Consider the following 17110-nt stretch of genomic DNA (forward strand, 5'->3'; position numbering starts at 1 on the left):
CTTGTTACCAATTGAGGGAAAAATTCTAATTATGACAACACAAAATAATGCATGGACAAAGTAAAATACTGGGTAACAGTTTCTAGAAATGTCTGCTAAAAGTTATTCCTTGTCTCTGATACACGACAAACTTGTATTTAACCTTTCGTAGAGTTCATTCCTGCAGTGGAGAAACAACAACAGTGACTCATACGCACACAGTCACATGACCACTTCGATTATTCTTGCCTCCTTGTCTGTGTTAGCCTATACTTGGTAATTGTTTTAACTTTACGACAATGGAGCACAATCAAAGTACAACACAAACGCATAATTATTTTACGAGCTAGGAGATATAGTTGGTACCTTCTCCTCCAAAAGGAGCTGTGAGAGGGATTTCGAGGGTGGTGGGAGGGCTGTCGAGGATCCCCTGGGGGATATTCTCCACTTCTTTGGCTGTTGAGGATTCTGCGGGAGAGATTCTCTGCAGCGAGAGAACACAAGAGAATGGATTAGTTGCACATGAAAATATTAATTGTAACGTTACAATGATTATGGCCGTATGTATAGTCATGTCATGTGGAACAACGGACATGTGCTACAGTAGCACTGAATATGAAAGCAGCACCGCGGGTGCTGATGCCTCGGTGTCTACCTCAGGAGGTCTGCCTGGTATCATAGCGGGTGCTGATGCCTCGGTGTCTACCTCAGGAGGTCTGCCCGCGGGTGTTATCAAAGAGGCTCTCTGAAGCTAGAGGAAGGATAGAGGTGAGGCATTGGTATTAATACTAGATAGATCTATATAGAACTAGGAGAACTGAGAATTATAGCCTAGGTCTAAGAGATTCTTGCAACTAGATCTATGTGTGCTCTGGATAGCGCCAATAGAAGATAGCTGCTATAATTATGTATGTAATGGAAGTTATAAAATAATGTTGTTTAGGCCTCCAATGTAACTGAAGACATTGAAACTTGCAAGCATCTCTAGACCTTTATTTCACTTATTGCCTCAAGCTTGACTCCTAACCATCAACAATATAACTATAGCCTGTTTGATATGTACTGCCTTTTCCCGCTGATGAGGCTGTACCCGTGATCTGCCTCAGCTGTAGACATTCACGAGAATCGACTATATATAGCTATCACCATAGTCTCACTAGCTACAGAGTTGGTTGTGCTATATGAGTTTGTATGACTGAAACAAGTCTGAACGGGGATATAGGTGAATCAATAAGCTAAAACATTATTCAAAAATATTTCCCCAAAAGTTGGTAATCGTACTGGGCATGCTCAGTACACACCCTCACAGCTCCTCCTGGAGGAGAGGGTACCAACTATATATATATATATAGCTATTGAAACGACTGCTCAGAGGAGAATCTCCCCTAGGGGGACACGACATATTTCAAGCCACCCTCCACAAGCATCCTCACAGCTCCTCCTGGAGGAGAAGGTACCAACTATATATAGCTATTTCCATAGTCTCACTAGCTACAGAGTGTCTTTACCCAATATGCATTGGTTGAGAGATGTCATAATGAATGCTCTATTGTTGTCTACGTGTATAGTGTGATACATCCCTCTTGTTATTGTGTTCTCTCCACTATAATACGCACACTTCCCGCCACTATATGTAGACCCTATCACCGTGACAATAAGAACTCCAGGACCCAGCCCCACACTCTCACAGCTCCTCCTGGAGGAGAAGGTACCATCTATATATAGCTATTTCCATAGTCTCACTAGCTACAAAGTGCCTTTAACCAATATGCATTGGTTGTGCTATATGCTGAGTAGGCACTGAAACAAGTCTGAACGGATATAGGTGAATGAATAAGCTAAAACATTATTCAAAAATATTTCCCCAAAAGTTGGTAATCGTACTGGGCATGCTCACTGCTTGTCTTTACAACCTCCCCGATGAGTTCAGTATATGTGATTAGCCGTATGGTCATGTGAGTGTGTAATTCACTGTTGTTGTTTATCCTCCGCAGGAATTGAAGTCTATGAACTATTATCATTTTGTTCTGTGCAATTTACCCCTCCTCATAATGACTTACGAGAATTAATTATAACTTGTAGCATCGATCACGTGTAAAGTGGGAGGCTGCAGCACCACCCCTTTGTATAGAAAGAGGGCCAGAGAGAGGAAAGAGAGACACCGAGAGAGAGACGAGCGAGTGAAGCTATGAAGTATGAATTTTGTATTATGACTAGCATGAGGGTTGGTAATGCAGTCAGCCCCGCCCCTCTTTGTTGAAGGGGAAATGCAGTCGTACATTAACCACACCTTCTAGAGAAAAGTCGAGCCATGAACAATTATACGAATATTGTAATTATGATAAGGGAGAAAAGGAGCAGCAGATGCTAAAGTCGAGCTTCGAGAAACATCTGAGGTATACACACGAGAGCTGAGATTGTGGAGGCAACCATCAACTGTGGGGTAAGTTAAAAAAAACAACAACATAAAACAGGAACAGGTTTTAATTGTAAAGCATGTACGTGTCCATCAAGATGTTGAAAATATTGTCATTTTGCTTCCATCTTGTGCTCGTGAACTTGAAGCATTTATCTACTGTACCTGCTCCACCACTACTATGCTACCAGATGGAGGCTATTGAGCTTAGAAATGAGCTCAGGAGCCTTGGCCTGCCCACATCAAGCCAGAAGAGAACTATATGATAGTATGTTCTACCACTCTTTGCCATGCCTCAGCTACATGAAGAAATGAAGGCTGCTGAGTGCCCTTTCACCTGCCTTTATCAGGCCATAAGACATTACATAGATCAGAGCCAGGCTCTAGGTATACGAATAAACTTGAAATATATTAAATACCCATGGAACCAGCGACGTTCCTATTATCACAGAGCGGTGAACAATTTTTTAGAAGAATTAGGTCAAATTTTTAGTGATTAAACTTGGCTGTCGTATGGTCATGTGACTGTGTATCAATTGAGTAAAGCATGAAGCATAGTTATGTGGGTCAAGTAATTGTGCAAACATAATAATTATTTCTGCAGTGTGAAACTGTCAAAAGTCAACAGCCTATAGAAATTCAAAACTGTCATAATAATCCCTTCCTACTAAGCAGCAGCAGTCCGACCTTTTCCTCAAATATACGTCTTTAGTATATACACTTCCAGAAGAAAAGAATTCTTATTTAATATTGGACAGAAGAGTGACAGTGCACAAGTGACGTATGCTTTGCTGTTTCCAGGGCCATCGACATAGCGAGAAGGAGGGCAGAGAGACATATGCTCGTGAGAAAAAAGAACTTAAACAAAGGAGACGGGGAGGTAAAAACAATAAAAAGAAATGTGAGCGGTACGTGTATAGTCACTATACTACTTCCAAAGTAGGAAATAATAAACTGTTAAGGTCTCGTCAACTGCAGTGCCGAGTACGAGGTTGAAGCTATACTAAATGAACGAAAGAATGGAGTGGAATATCTGGTGCTGTGGAAAAATTATGAGGACCCCCACGTGGGTAAAAAGTGTAGACTGCAATTGCCAAGAAGTCCTGCATTCTTTTAAATCCGTAAGTTCTGTGTTGTTCTAGAGTGTGTAAGCGTGCTATAACTACTACAATAGATATGCATCTTATAGTATGCACTGACTGAGCCGTTTATTTGTGCATCATGTGACCATGTACATGAGTCAACTAGTACAAACCACTGCCTGTTCTACCGCCACTGCCTGATCCAATTAATCTCAAGCTACTTTGTTTTAGTTGCTATTCGATCAAAAGGGCACAAGAGGGTCCTATCAAAGAGGCTCTCTGAAGCCAGAGGAAGGATAGGTATATTATACTATAATTATGATAGAAAAATAAAAAAATTGTTGTACTTATTATCATTTTTAGATCAGTGCTAGAGTGAGTCTCCCTAGACTTATGGCTTCTAACCGCTTCTCTCATTATGGAGCTGAGACGAAGGGTGTTCTTCAAAAGACAAACGTAGTTGAGTGACAGTTCTCACCACGTGTCTACAATGTTGGCCGTAATACCTAAAACGCATTAATAAAAAGAACTTCCATAAAGAAAGTAGTTCTGTTGACTAAAAGAAAAAAAATAATCAATGTCAAGAGTATATACTGACGACAACATTACTTCTGCTTTAATAGAAGTTGAGTAGGGGTGACGTTTATGCTAAAGGCATCTCTTGGTGACGTTTACACCAAGCAGGTATCGTAGCGAGTGGTCGATTCGTTGTACCACTCAGCAGAGTCTGCATGATGTTGCTCACAGAGCTGAGACATGAACTGATGATAAGACTTATGGAGCCGTTTAGAATATCATCTGAAGTTATTAACTATATGTTCTCGACACGCCGTTAGATAATACTGCCTGCTCTACCACTCTTCCTGTCACGCCTCAGTTACATGAAGAAATGAAGCTCGAGGAACTATTAAGACAGTACCAACCAGTTGCACATGTAATTGGAGATCAAGAGGCGTCAGAGGAGAGGTAGTTTATGGAGTGAGCCAATGAACTCTTAACTATGCGTATAATTATATTTATTGTGTGTTTCCAGACCATAAATATCCAAAAGAGGAGAAAATAGGAAAAAAGAAATGCAAGTGGTCATTTATTTTGTTGACTTATACTAGACACATCCCACAAAGGAAGGAATTAAACAGCTTATCACTGTCTCCATAGTTGAAAGCTGCGGAGGAGAAAATTCAACAATTGGAGGGACTGTTAAGGTATGCAGGTGTTGTGTTGTGTAATGATGGGCTAACATGAACAAGTCACATATATACGAGTTGTTGTTCCTAGGCAGCACCAACACGTTGGAGGGGGGTCGAAGACGCCGGAGGAGAGGTAGGTTGTGTCATGTGCAGCGAGTCCATGCTGTGATTATCGATGCATGCATATATGCAAGCAAGGCATGCAATATTTTTACGTAAACTGTGTTGTATGTGTTCTAGGGCCCTAAATATCCATCAAAGGAGGGTGGCCAGGGCCGAGAGACACGGGGAGAGGGACATGTTGGAAGAGAAGCATAAACAGAAAATGCGAAGGGGGGAAAAATGTGAGTGGTCATGTGACTATGTACATGACTCACTGTTGTTTCCCTACGCAGGAATGAACTCACAGAACAAATACACACTATATAACAAGTCGGAAAAAGTGACAAAGCAATCAAGACTGCGTCCAGCCCTAAGAACAAAAAGCCAAAAGCCAAGAGCCAAGAAACAGGGCAAAGACCAAGGCGCTCACAGCCAAAAGCCAAGAACCAAGAAACAGAGCAAAGACCAAGACGCTCACAAGGATGGACAGGACAGCAGTAACAACTCTTATCAGTCAGACTACGCAAGTGAGGAGCTTGATATGGACACGTTGGAAGATGACATCATCAGTGGGTGCAATTGCGGTGCTAACGAAAAACCTCACAAACGATCATGTCCCATAAACCCCAGAAACTATCCCATGTTGCAAGAAACAGAGCAAAGACCAAGACGCTCACAAGGATGGACAGGACAGCAGTAACAACTCTTATCAGTCAGACTACGTAAGTGAGGAGCTTGATATGGACACGTTGGAAGATGACATCATCAGTGGGTGCAATTGCGGTGCTAACGGAAAACCTCACAAACGATCATGTCCCATAAACCCCAGAAACTATCCCATGTTGCCATCCATTAAAGTAATATTTGATGATGAGGTACATGTAAGTATAGTAAGATCACCGTACTCCAAGTTAACCCAGAAAGTACAAACCAGCAGCATGTGTTGGAGGGTCGACGTCAGAGGAGAGGTAGTTTATGCAGTGAGCCAATGAACTCTAACTACACGTACAATTATATTTATTGTGTGTTTCCAGGCCATAAATATCCAAAAGAGGAGAATGGCCAGATGGCCAGACAGGCACAGGGATGAATTGGAGGAAAAGAAGAAAAAAGAAATGTGAGTAGTCATTTGTTGACTTATACTTATACATATGATTATAGTACACATACTGAAACAGAAAGACAGTAGACATTCATAACGACTTCCATACGCGTATACTAGTGCTGATTGCTGTATGATTAATATGTGAGCACACGTATGTACAAATAACAAGACTCCAGAGAGAGAGAGAGATCAGAGGCTGCTCAAAACCCTGCAAGCCCTCCATGACATGTTCCAAATGACGAACAAGAGGCTCAGGACACATGGGCCTTTGGAGAGAAGGTTCCCTGGGGGCACCTCCCCCGAGGTCAAGGATCTCTCCCCAGTATGTTATGAACCCTCATAGTGACGTCAACCTCTGTTATAACAACAGTGAATGGCTGAATGGTCTGTATTTATTATTGTCCTAGAATTACGGAATGACGAAAATTATAATCATATTTTTAATAAGTTGTTTATCATTACACTGTCAAGTCACTATAATTATAATGAGTTGTTGTTCCCAGGTCAAGAGAGTATATACCAGCGTGCATTGGAGGGTCGATATTAAGGTTGGAGACACCAGAAGAGAGGGTTGTGCAGAGCTCCAGACATTGAGCCTACAGCAGCCTGTGGTAACAGTACGGTATTAATTTACTAATTTTGGAATCACTGCAGACTTTCAGCGAGCAAGAAACTGTGTTGTCTTCCAGGGCCGCCAACACATTGAAACGAGGAGGGTGGCCAGAGAGAAGAGGCACAGGGAGAGGGACGAGCTAGAACGTAAAAAAAAGGCGAAGAGGGAAAAAATAAATGTGAGTGGTCATGTGACCATGTACACGACTTGATTCCCTACAGTCGGAATAAACGAAACTGATAATGTATAGAAGTACGAATTTTAGTTCAGAAATGTTAATTTTCACAAAACTACACAGCTCATTAAGTATGACGTGTCAAAAGGTAACTGAGCCTGAGGAAGAGATTCAGCTATAATCTACAATACAGTGGACAGATCTCACAATAGTACAACACTATCAACGCCTCACAATACCTCGACAGGTAGTTGCGGCACATATATATATATATACAAATAACGAAGACTCCAGTAAATAACTTCCGTGGTCGTTGGGAAGAACATGATTATAATTAAAGGTAATAATGAAAAAATAAAATTAAAGTGATACAACATCCGCTGGGCAAAGATATGGTTTCCAGTGACTAGTGTTACTAAGAACGGTAAACAAGCAGGAATGCTGCACTATCTCTCTTTACTAATAGAGGAATGTGAAGAAGAGAGAGGAGGAAGTGAAGAGAAGCAGCTACAATAATTATAACTGCTCTACTGCCGACTCTACATGAAGAAATGAAAGCTGCTGAGCTCAGAGATGAGCTCATCGGCCTTGACCTGTCTTTATCAGGCCACAAGATGATATGTAGATCAGAGCCAGGCTCTAGGTATAAGAATAAACTTATTTTGCTTTAATCGTTTAGACATATTCATTAAGACTCGCAAAAGTGCATCCAGAACTGAAGTGGTTGCCAACGTTTTGCCCTAAGAGACGAATTAAGTAAATAGCAATGGAACCAGCAACGTTTTACATTGTGATTCGTAAACAAAAGCTGCTGAAAAAAATCGAAGCTTGAGCAGAAACTACTTTTAAGGTATGCAGGTGTGTAGTGTAACGATGATAAACAAGTTACAACAAGGCATATAGTACCGATTTCCCCCTTCCTTGAGAAATTCATGCTAACGTGTCCTATCTAGAACACGTGATTACCGTTGGCAAGTCAGTAGAGCAGGGTTCAATCAAGGACTTCAGGCTCAAACAGGTATAATGTTGGGTAATTTCGTTGGGTAATTACACTAAAAGAAATCTGTTGTACGGGCAATTGTAAACCCAGGAAAGAAGAACGTGAATTTTTCTTCACCAACTTGCTCCATTTCGGCTAAAAAAATTAATACAGTGGGGGAAGAAAACAAGGGAATATCATAGTTCCTTGATAATTAGGGGGGGAACGCGCCCCCTCCTGGGATAGAAGAGTGATATTGTCCATAGACTGGTCTGCACATTATTGCGGAGCGAATGGATTTTGTTTTATGTTTGATGTGCTTATTTACTTAGATACCGATGCCCTCCAAAAAAAATGGGTATTAGTCGAAAGTGAGTTCTTAGTTGATCATGTTAGATGTCTTAATTATGCTCAATATACAGCAGGTGTCCTTTTTGTAATAAACTGTATCAAGTCTCAAACAAGAGGCTAAGAACACATGGGCCTTTGGAGAGAAGGTTCCCTGGGGGCACCTCCCCCGAGGTCAAGGATCTCTCCCCAGTATGTTATGAACCCTCATAGTGACGTCAACCTCTGTTATAACAACAGTGAATGGCTGAATGGTCTGTATTTATTATTGTCCTAGAATTACGGAATGACGAAAATTATGATCATATTTTTAATTTTAATAAGTTGTTTATCATTACACTGTCAAGTCACTATAATTATAATGAGTTGTTGTTCCCAGGTCAAGAGAGTACCAACCAGCGTGCATTGGAGGGTCGACATTAAGGTTGGAGACACCAGAAGAGAGGGTTGTGCAGAGCTCCAGACATTGAGCCTATAGCAGCCTGTGGTAATGGCACGGCATTAATTTATTACTTATGAATTTTGGAATCACTGCAGACTTGCAGCGAGCGCATGTTGTGATTATCACTCGGTGCATGCGCGTGCGAGCAAGAAACTGTGTTGTCTTCCAGGGCCGCCAACATTGTAAGGAGGAGGGTAGCGAGAGAAAAAAGGCATAGGGAGAGGGACAAACTAGAAAGGAAAAAAAGGCGCGAAGAGGGAAAAAATAAATGTGAGTGGTCATGTGACCATGTACATGACTCACTGTTATTGTTTGCGAGCCGAGCCAATGCTGCGATAATGACTCAGTGCGTATGTGCAAGCAAAGTATGCGATATCATTAAGTAAGCTGTGTTGTTTCCAGTACCGTCAACATTAAAAAAAGAAGGATGGCCAGAATGCAAAGGCACAGGGAGAGGGACCAGTTAGAAGAAAAAGAAGGAGAGGGGAGGAAAAAAGAAAGGGATGTCTCTATTCATACTTTTCTAATTAAGATTGTTGGCGCTATCAAATGCTGCACATTGCAAAAATATCGCACGAATTTTAGTTAGGAGGACAAGAGGAGCCAGTCAACATGTTGCAAGCTTCGATTATATACAATTATATGTGCTGTCTAATTATAAGCAGCAGCGGCAGTTGTCACGCCACAACCCTCACAGCTCCTTTTAGAGAAACCGTTTGTTCTTGAAGAACGATCAAGAATGCCGTACCTCTTGAGTACAGTGATCTATGTACATCAGTAATTCTTAATCAAATATATATAGACCACTCTCTCTTTGAAACTCTCCAAAATTTAATTGTGTGGATAAATTTGTATTCACTTCATCATAACCTACGCCTTGACAAGTGCACGGGCTATGGCTTGAAAGAAAAGATGCTGGTGTACCACATTCTTGTAAACTAGTTGCTAGGACGATTCAAAAGATAACTGTCTACCACTTCTGTGGCCGTTGGGAAGAACATGTAATTAAAGGTATTAATGAAAATATAAAATTAAAGTGATACAACATCCGCTGGGCAAAGATATGGTTTCCAGTGACAAGAATGGTAAATAAGCAGGGACTGCACTATAATCTCATTCCCTCTCTTTACTGAATGTGAAGCAGCGAGAGGAGGAAGGTGAAGGAAAAAATCAAGGAATTGAAGCAACTAGGAATAATTATATGTAGTGAATATAATGAGGCATGTCCGGTGGAGCTGGCTGCCATAAGTTTCGTCTTCACACCCCTGGAGGCCATGTCAGTCACAGTACTTATTGTGCAGGCATGTTATAATTTTTAGATCAGTGCTAGAAATTTCGAACGACGTCAACCATGGACAATCTTAAGGTAGCTGAACTGAAACTTGAACTTGAAAAGGTGTCAACACCGTTAGGAGAAGGGCGGAGAGGGACGTGTTCCGAAAAGAATATGTGTACTCGACATGTATAATTATTATTCAAATTATAATGGTTATAAAGAAAGAGGAATTAAACTGTTAAAACTGTGAAGGAGAGAAGAAATGGATCACAATAATTATGCTACTTGAATCTTGACCTGTAGATCTACTAGCAATGAAAATAAAAAACGCAAAAGAAATCATAATCTTGAAACTAACGGAAGGTCGGATCGACCGCAGCTAGCAGCTATAGTGTAGAGTTCATGGTTCAATGCCATAAAGAATTGCAATATACTAAGATCTGTCCAGTCATATGTATACACTATAATAATTATAACGAGTTGTTGTTGTTCCCGAGAGAAAGAAGAGAGAAAACTCCTATTATATATTCATCGGCAGATAGCATGGCTACTGATGACATACGCTGTGGCACTTGGCATTTTTTTTATGTGCCCTGGTGGCATATCCATTCCCACCCCTGGTACGAGAATGTAATAATGAAGCAAAACTTGAGCTCCTCGAAAAACATCTAAGGTATGCAGTGTGTGTAACGAGGAGCAGGCACATGGAATATAAAGATATGCCCTGTCACATGTACACTGACTATAGTTGTTATTCTCAGAGAGAGAGAGGAGAGGGAGAAGGAAAGAGAGCGAGGTTACATTGAACGGGAGCTAAAATTCGAGAGGGAGCGGGGGTATATTCAACAGGAGCAGGTGGTAATGGTAAGCATTTAAAGGAGGCAAAAGCACGAGGCACTGATGTCAGGATATAGGTTATGTTCATAGCTATACATGTGTACCATAGCTGCACTTAATGTATATAGAAATAGAAACTGCAATTTGTGTATTAGCGGCCGCCTCCTCTAAATATTAAGATCAGGGCGGTCTTTCTATTTCACACAGAATGCGTATAGTTTTTCAACCAAATACAATCAATACAAATAACAAAGACTCCAGTAAATAACTTCTGTGGTCGTTGGGAAGAACATGATTATAATTAAAGGTAATAATGAAAGTATAAAATTAAAGTGATACAACATCCGCTGGGCAAAGATATGGTTTCCAGTGACTGGTGTTACCAAGAACGGTAAACAAGCAGGAAGTGTGAGTGACTGCACTGTCTCATCATTCACTTTCTTTACTATGAATTATGCTCTATTGTTGTATACTTGTAGGAGAAGACGGTGGCTCTCAAAGCCAAATTAGAATTACTCGAAAAACATCTAAGGTATGCAGTGTGTGTAACGAGGAGCAGACACATGGAATATAAAGATATGCCCTGTCACATGTAGCTGTTGTTATTCTCAGAGAGAGAGAGGAGAGGGAGAAACAGAGGGAGCGAGGCTACATTGAACGGGAGCTTTAATTCGAGAGGGAGCGGGAAGTAATGGTAAGCATTTAAAGGAGGCAAAAGAACGAGGCACTGATGTCAGGACATTGGTTATGTGCATAGCTATACGTCTTATGTATATCAATGCTGCATTTAATAATTATTTTTAAGGAGGCGGCCGCTAATACCACAAATTGCGGTTTTCATTTCTCCATACGTTAAGATCGGGGCGGTTGTCACATTAAACAGAAAATCTATGTGCATGGCCGCGAGAAGAAAATATAGAGGCAGACCTGAGTTCTGACGAGGACTGCTAGAATGTTGAGGAAGTCGAGAAATCCACTGTTTAAAAAACGCCAATCCACCTTGCAAAACATTTAATCCCACGTGGCTCTCGATAAATGACAAGGAAATCTTCTTCAGATGGCGTCTTGGCAAGTATGCAGGTACGAATCTTACCCACTGGCTTCCTCAGATCTCATTTCAGGCGATCTCGTTTATTACACAAATTATCTTTTTAATTTTAGTGTATAGTAAGTAATGCAGATAGAATAGATAAAGTAGTTGAATTGTTCGTATTAACTATAATTAGTAACATAATACAATAACAACTAACATTGAAGATTTAAGATTGGCGAATCATCAGTTATGTTTGTTAAGCCAATCCCTTTAGGAAGAAGCTAATCCATGAGGCTACTAATGCTTATATAGTTACTACAACAGTTGAGCTTATGTGTATGTCTATATACTTTTCGCTCTGGCATTCAGGCTCTGACTTTTGGAGCAGGATTTAGTATTGAGCTATATTAGAGCTAAATTTATCATTATCAAATAATATCCACAAGAAGATCACAACATAACTACAGGCTTGCCACCACCAGAAAAGTCAGTGCTACAAATACACTTCATGTATTTTGTCTTTAATGCTGAAAAATCATATTGATGAATAACTAGGGCATAACTATGTATACATATGTGTATGTATAAAATAGATGTTGCTAAGCATTCCATGTATCCTGTGTCAGTTGTGTACCATAGATAGACACTCCATATACATACCACAGAAAAGGCTATAGTAACCATAGTAACCATGTAGTGACCTGTCCACAGGCATCTCGCTTCTTTAAATTTCGCACCCCAACACTCTAATCTATCTCATGCTCAGAAGACGGCCCTTGTGAATGCACCGAGGTATATTATCACCCTCACCAGTGCATGCAAACCATCGGGCCCGCTTAAAGAAAGAACCAGAAGCGAAGGCAGAGGACAAATCGAAGGCCAAAACAGCCCTAGGAGGAACAGACACAAGCAAGTTTTTGCACTTCCAGAAACCTAAGGGGTCACCCATACAGTTGCATTTCAGTGCTCCATGTCTTTATTTAGTTATATAAGGCGCTAAAGAACGAAAAACAACTGCAACTAAGCTTTTCATCATCGGATTCAGAGGCTGATGTAGACGACCCAATAGAGTGGACGACCTCACAAACAGAACCAAACTCAAAATGAACAACATTAGTGCAAAAATAGGAAATAATTAATTGCTAAAAAAGTTCATTACAACGAACATTCAAAGTCTGCCAGATGCTTGTTACTTCTATGGTGCTTGTATAGTATACAAACACACCACTTGGATATTCCGATTTGTGACCAACACTAACATGTCGGCCCACGCATAGTTATAATTAAATTACTGTTAGATGTACATAAAGCACAGTACAGCAGTAATGTCATTACAACTTAAAATCTCCTTCTACTACAGTAAAGATGTCAAGGTAAGGCATAATATTAGTTGGTGTAGAATGCTTAATGAAGAAAAATGTTAGTATGCATAAACTAAACATCCTCTCTTCCACCTACTAATAGCTCTCTACCTCCTCCGTATAGCAACGACAGGAGAAACGATCCTGACAAAGCTTATTTCCCATTTCCCCCGTACACAAACCATCGATACCAACACAACTTGCAACTGTCTGTAGAATTGCTTAATGAAGAAAAATGTTAGTATGCATAAACTAAACATCCTCTCTTCCACCTACTAATAGCTCTCTACCTCCTCCGTATAGCAACGACAGGAGAAACGATCCTGACAAAGCTTATTTCCCACTTCCCCCGTACACAAACCATCGATACCAACACAACTTGCAACTGTCTGTAGAATTGCTTAATGAAGAAAAATGTTAGTATGCATAAACTAAACATCCTCTCTTCCACCTACTAATAGCTCTCTACCTCCTCCGTATAGCAACGACAGGAGAAACGATCCTGACAAAGCTTATTTCCCACTTCCCCCGTACACAAACCATCGATACCACCACAACTTGCAACTGTCTATAGAATTGCTTAATGAAGAAAAATGTTAGTATGCATAAACTAAACATCCTCTCTTCCACCTACTAATAGCTCTCTACCTCCTCCGTATAGCAACGACAGGAGAAACGATCCTGACAAAGCTTATTTCCCACTTCCCCCGTACACAAACCATCGATACCAACACAACTTGCAACTGTCTGTAGAATTGCTTAATGAAGAAAAATGTTAGTATGCATAAACTAAACATCCTCTCTTCCACCTACTAATAGCTCTCTACCTCCTCCGTATAGCAACGACAGGAGAAACGATCCTGACAAAGCTTATTTCCCACTTCCCCCGTACACAAACCATCGATACCACCACAACTTGCAACTGTCTATAGAATTGCTTAATGAAGAAAAATGTTAGTATGCATAAACTAAACATCCTCTCTTCCACCTACTAATAGCTCTCTACCTCCTCCGTATAGCAACGACAGGAGAAACGATCCTGACAAAGCTTATTTCCCACTTCCCCCGCACACAAACCATTGATACCACCACAACTTGCAACTGTCTGTAGAATTGCTTAATGAAGAAAAATGTTAGTATGCATAAACTAAACACCCTCTCTTCCACCTACTAATAGCTCTCTACCTCCTCCGTATAGCAACGACAGGAGAAACGATCCTGACAAAGCTTATTTCCCACTTCCCCCGTACACAAACCATCGATACCACCACAACTTGCAACTGTCTATAGAATTGCTTAATGAAGAAAAATGTTAGTATGCATAAACTAAACATCCTCTCTTCCACCTACTAATAGCTCTCTACCTCCTCCGTATAGCAACGACAGGAGAAACGATCCTGACAAAGCTTATTTCCCACTTCCCCCGCACACAAACCATTGATACCACCACAACTTGCAACTGTCTGTAGAATTGCTTAATGAAGAAAAATGTTAGTATGCATAAACTAAACACCCTCTCTTCCACCTACTAATAGCTCTCTACCTCCTCCGTACAGTAACAACAGGAGAAACGTCTATACGTGTATACCTCACCCAGTGCATGCAAACCATCGGGCCCGCTGGATTCTTTCTTACATATCATTAATATCATTAGCCCCAGGACGAGGGAATAAATTAGGGGAGTAGCCCCCTCCAATGAGAATAAATGTATCTAGTCTAAAGAGTACTATAAATTATTGTAACTCGATATTGAAAGTCATGCCGGAGTGTTGCCCATTACAAGAATAGCATCTCATTTGACATTTATGACCCTAGTATTCATACTTGATTCATTGATTGTATATGAGTGCCTAACTGACACACTCGTCATCATTATCACAGACTTGTTTCTTTCTCTTTCTATAATTATATCAAACAAGATATTTACAATTACAACGAGCGTCATGCCAAGATCTACCATCCCAAACTCCTCCGAAACCAATAAAAGTGGGTCGTGGTATATCACACGCGAATTTTTTAGTAGGCATACAATTGGAACATTTATTGCAAAACATGGATAACTTTGTGGCAAAGTGGAAAGATGCTGAAAGCATGGTAATGTTGACGGAGAAGTAATATGGAAAACCTAAAGGCTCACATTGAATGTCTACGATCCCTACAACTAAATTGAAAAAATTGGAACATGGTTGTCTTTCAGATATTGAACCATCAGGTGGAATAAATTACAACGAGCTAGGCACTGCACTGATCATATACTTTTCATTTTGTGTATAAAGTCACTAGTTGTTTTTATTATTTTTTGTCCTGATGAATCGCTCAATGCGAGGAAAAGCTTTGACAATAAAACAAATTGAAAGTGACTCTATATAGCCATAGCCTTAGCCAGCTAACAGCTATTTACCTAAAATTCCAACGAGGCACTGCACTGACCATATAAACCCATACCATGGTCAGTTCACACTTTTACTAACTATAGTAAGTAAATTGGAAAGTCTTTATAGTACTAAATTTATTTTTGGATAGCTCAGCGCCATTCATATTATCACTTTCATATGCCTATTGTAACACTTGTTGCAAACTGGAATCACTGACCCCCTTCCAATGCTAAAAGCTCTATATGGTCAGATGATGTATATACGCAGATAAGTTACCTCTAGTAACATTGTTGTTAATTATACCTAACATAATTATTATTAGCTATTGGAAATTCTCTTTGAAAGTGATAGTAAAGACTGCACCACAAACCAGACACTCTTACCCACTAGAGTAACTGTGGGACATGAGACCAAGCCTACAGTCATTGTGGGCAGGTCTATAGTAACTGTGGGATAGACAAGATGCAATATTGTATTGATCCTTACAAGAAACATTGTCAAAAAATTTTTTAGCGCTGAACATGGCCTCACCTTGCAAAACCTGCCCCCTAATGAGGGTATGATGGTCTATGTTTTGTTTGAAAAGCTACCACATTTGTTACATTGGAAGGGCAGCAGTAAGGCAAGCAACAAGATCAGCAAGATCCATGTGCAGTAAGATTGGACATGCACGCGCTCATACAGTCCAACAGAAGGATGCACTCAGTATAATATAATACACCAGTATAGTAAACACGCCGCCTGACAGTATAATAAGAACAGAGGATAGGAAAAGGCAATCAAATCAGTGGGAAGCACCTAGATAGGATTACCTTTTGTGCAACCCGTTCCATGCATGTATATATGCATGGATAAAATTATTTCAATTCAAATGCTCTTACCATATTAAACATAATTATTAAGCAGGCTGAACAATATAAAGCTTGGTCAATAACAGTATATAAAGTATAGTAAGAATTATAATACAACAAGCTTCCTAATGTGCTATCTGGTGTACACAAACTATCAGCGTCAGGGAGCAGTAGTGAACATGACGATGAGAGAGCTTAAAGATTTCACCATGGGCAGGCCTACACTGTACTCGAATAAAACCACCCACCGTTACTTGATCTTTGCTTCTTCAGAGTGAAGGCCTCCTGTTAGAATAGAATTCTTGCAAACTGTGGTCCTGTGGTCCAGCAGCATCTTCTCCCAGTGCAGTCTGCAATAATGCAGGGATATGGATAGTGCTGATAATTAGTTGTTCGCAACAATGCAAATGTCTCACCTTCATTTCTTCAAAATACTGCTCGGAAGTCTTCTAATAGAATTGCTGCCCTTGCAACCCGTCCATGTGTCCACTCCACAACCTCCAGCGCCCGCAGAGAGCTTCTTCTCTCAGCTCTCTCCTGCCTCAGTCTTCAGTTCTTCCACGAGGGAACTAACACGCATGCGCAACAATTGTGGTTGAAGACGTAGTTAGGCGCACTTTATTTTGGCATGCGGCCAATAATCGAGGTCAATATATTATTTGATGCCAAAATTGATTTTATGGCACCATTTGAACTCTAAGCTTAGACATTGTATTCAAGCAGGAGTGCATGCACTCTTGATTCAAGTTATGGCAGCTGAAAGAATCCCGAACCATTGACGGAGGGGAGTGTCTTTCAACAGCCTTAACTTTTTAGCGATAGATCCAATGCCAAAAATTTTAGGATTTTCTGAAAGCTTAGAAAGACACCTTTCAAATGATGTGTTTCAATTCAAAATTTGTAGGGGGCCCTAATTTGTCATCTTTCGGCCTTGGACCATGGGCTA

General features: G+C 40.5%; 2 protein-coding genes and 1 long non-coding RNA gene across 3 annotated transcripts in view; 2 read left to right on the forward strand and 1 right to left on the reverse strand.

Moving 5' to 3' along the window:
• The window catches only part of LOC135336530 (sulfide:quinone oxidoreductase, mitochondrial-like), an 80500-nt gene extending 71876 nt beyond the window's left edge, over positions 1–8624 (forward strand). The window contains exon 10 of the mRNA XM_064532375.1: positions 8614–8624. The gene's annotated coding sequence lies outside the window, so the exon portion shown is untranslated. The remainder of the gene's footprint in view (positions 1–8613) is intronic.
• The window catches only part of LOC135336612 (dihydrofolate reductase-like), a 37308-nt gene that overhangs the window by 4728 nt on the left and 15470 nt on the right, over positions 1–17110 (forward strand). The gene's annotated exons all lie outside the window — the stretch shown is intronic.
• LOC135336656 (uncharacterized) lies at positions 12–16739 on the reverse strand. The gene is made up of 4 exons (XR_010394877.1): positions 16581–16739; positions 16413–16514; positions 346–463; positions 12–160 (listed from the first exon to the last, which is right to left on the reverse strand). It is a non-coding gene; the product is annotated as an uncharacterized LOC135336656 (long non-coding RNA).

Source organism: Halichondria panicea, chromosome 5 (assembly GCF_963675165.1).
Source record: "Halichondria panicea chromosome 5, odHalPani1.1, whole genome shotgun sequence".
Classification (NCBI taxonomy): Eukaryota; Metazoa; Porifera; class Demospongiae; order Suberitida; family Halichondriidae; genus Halichondria; species Halichondria panicea.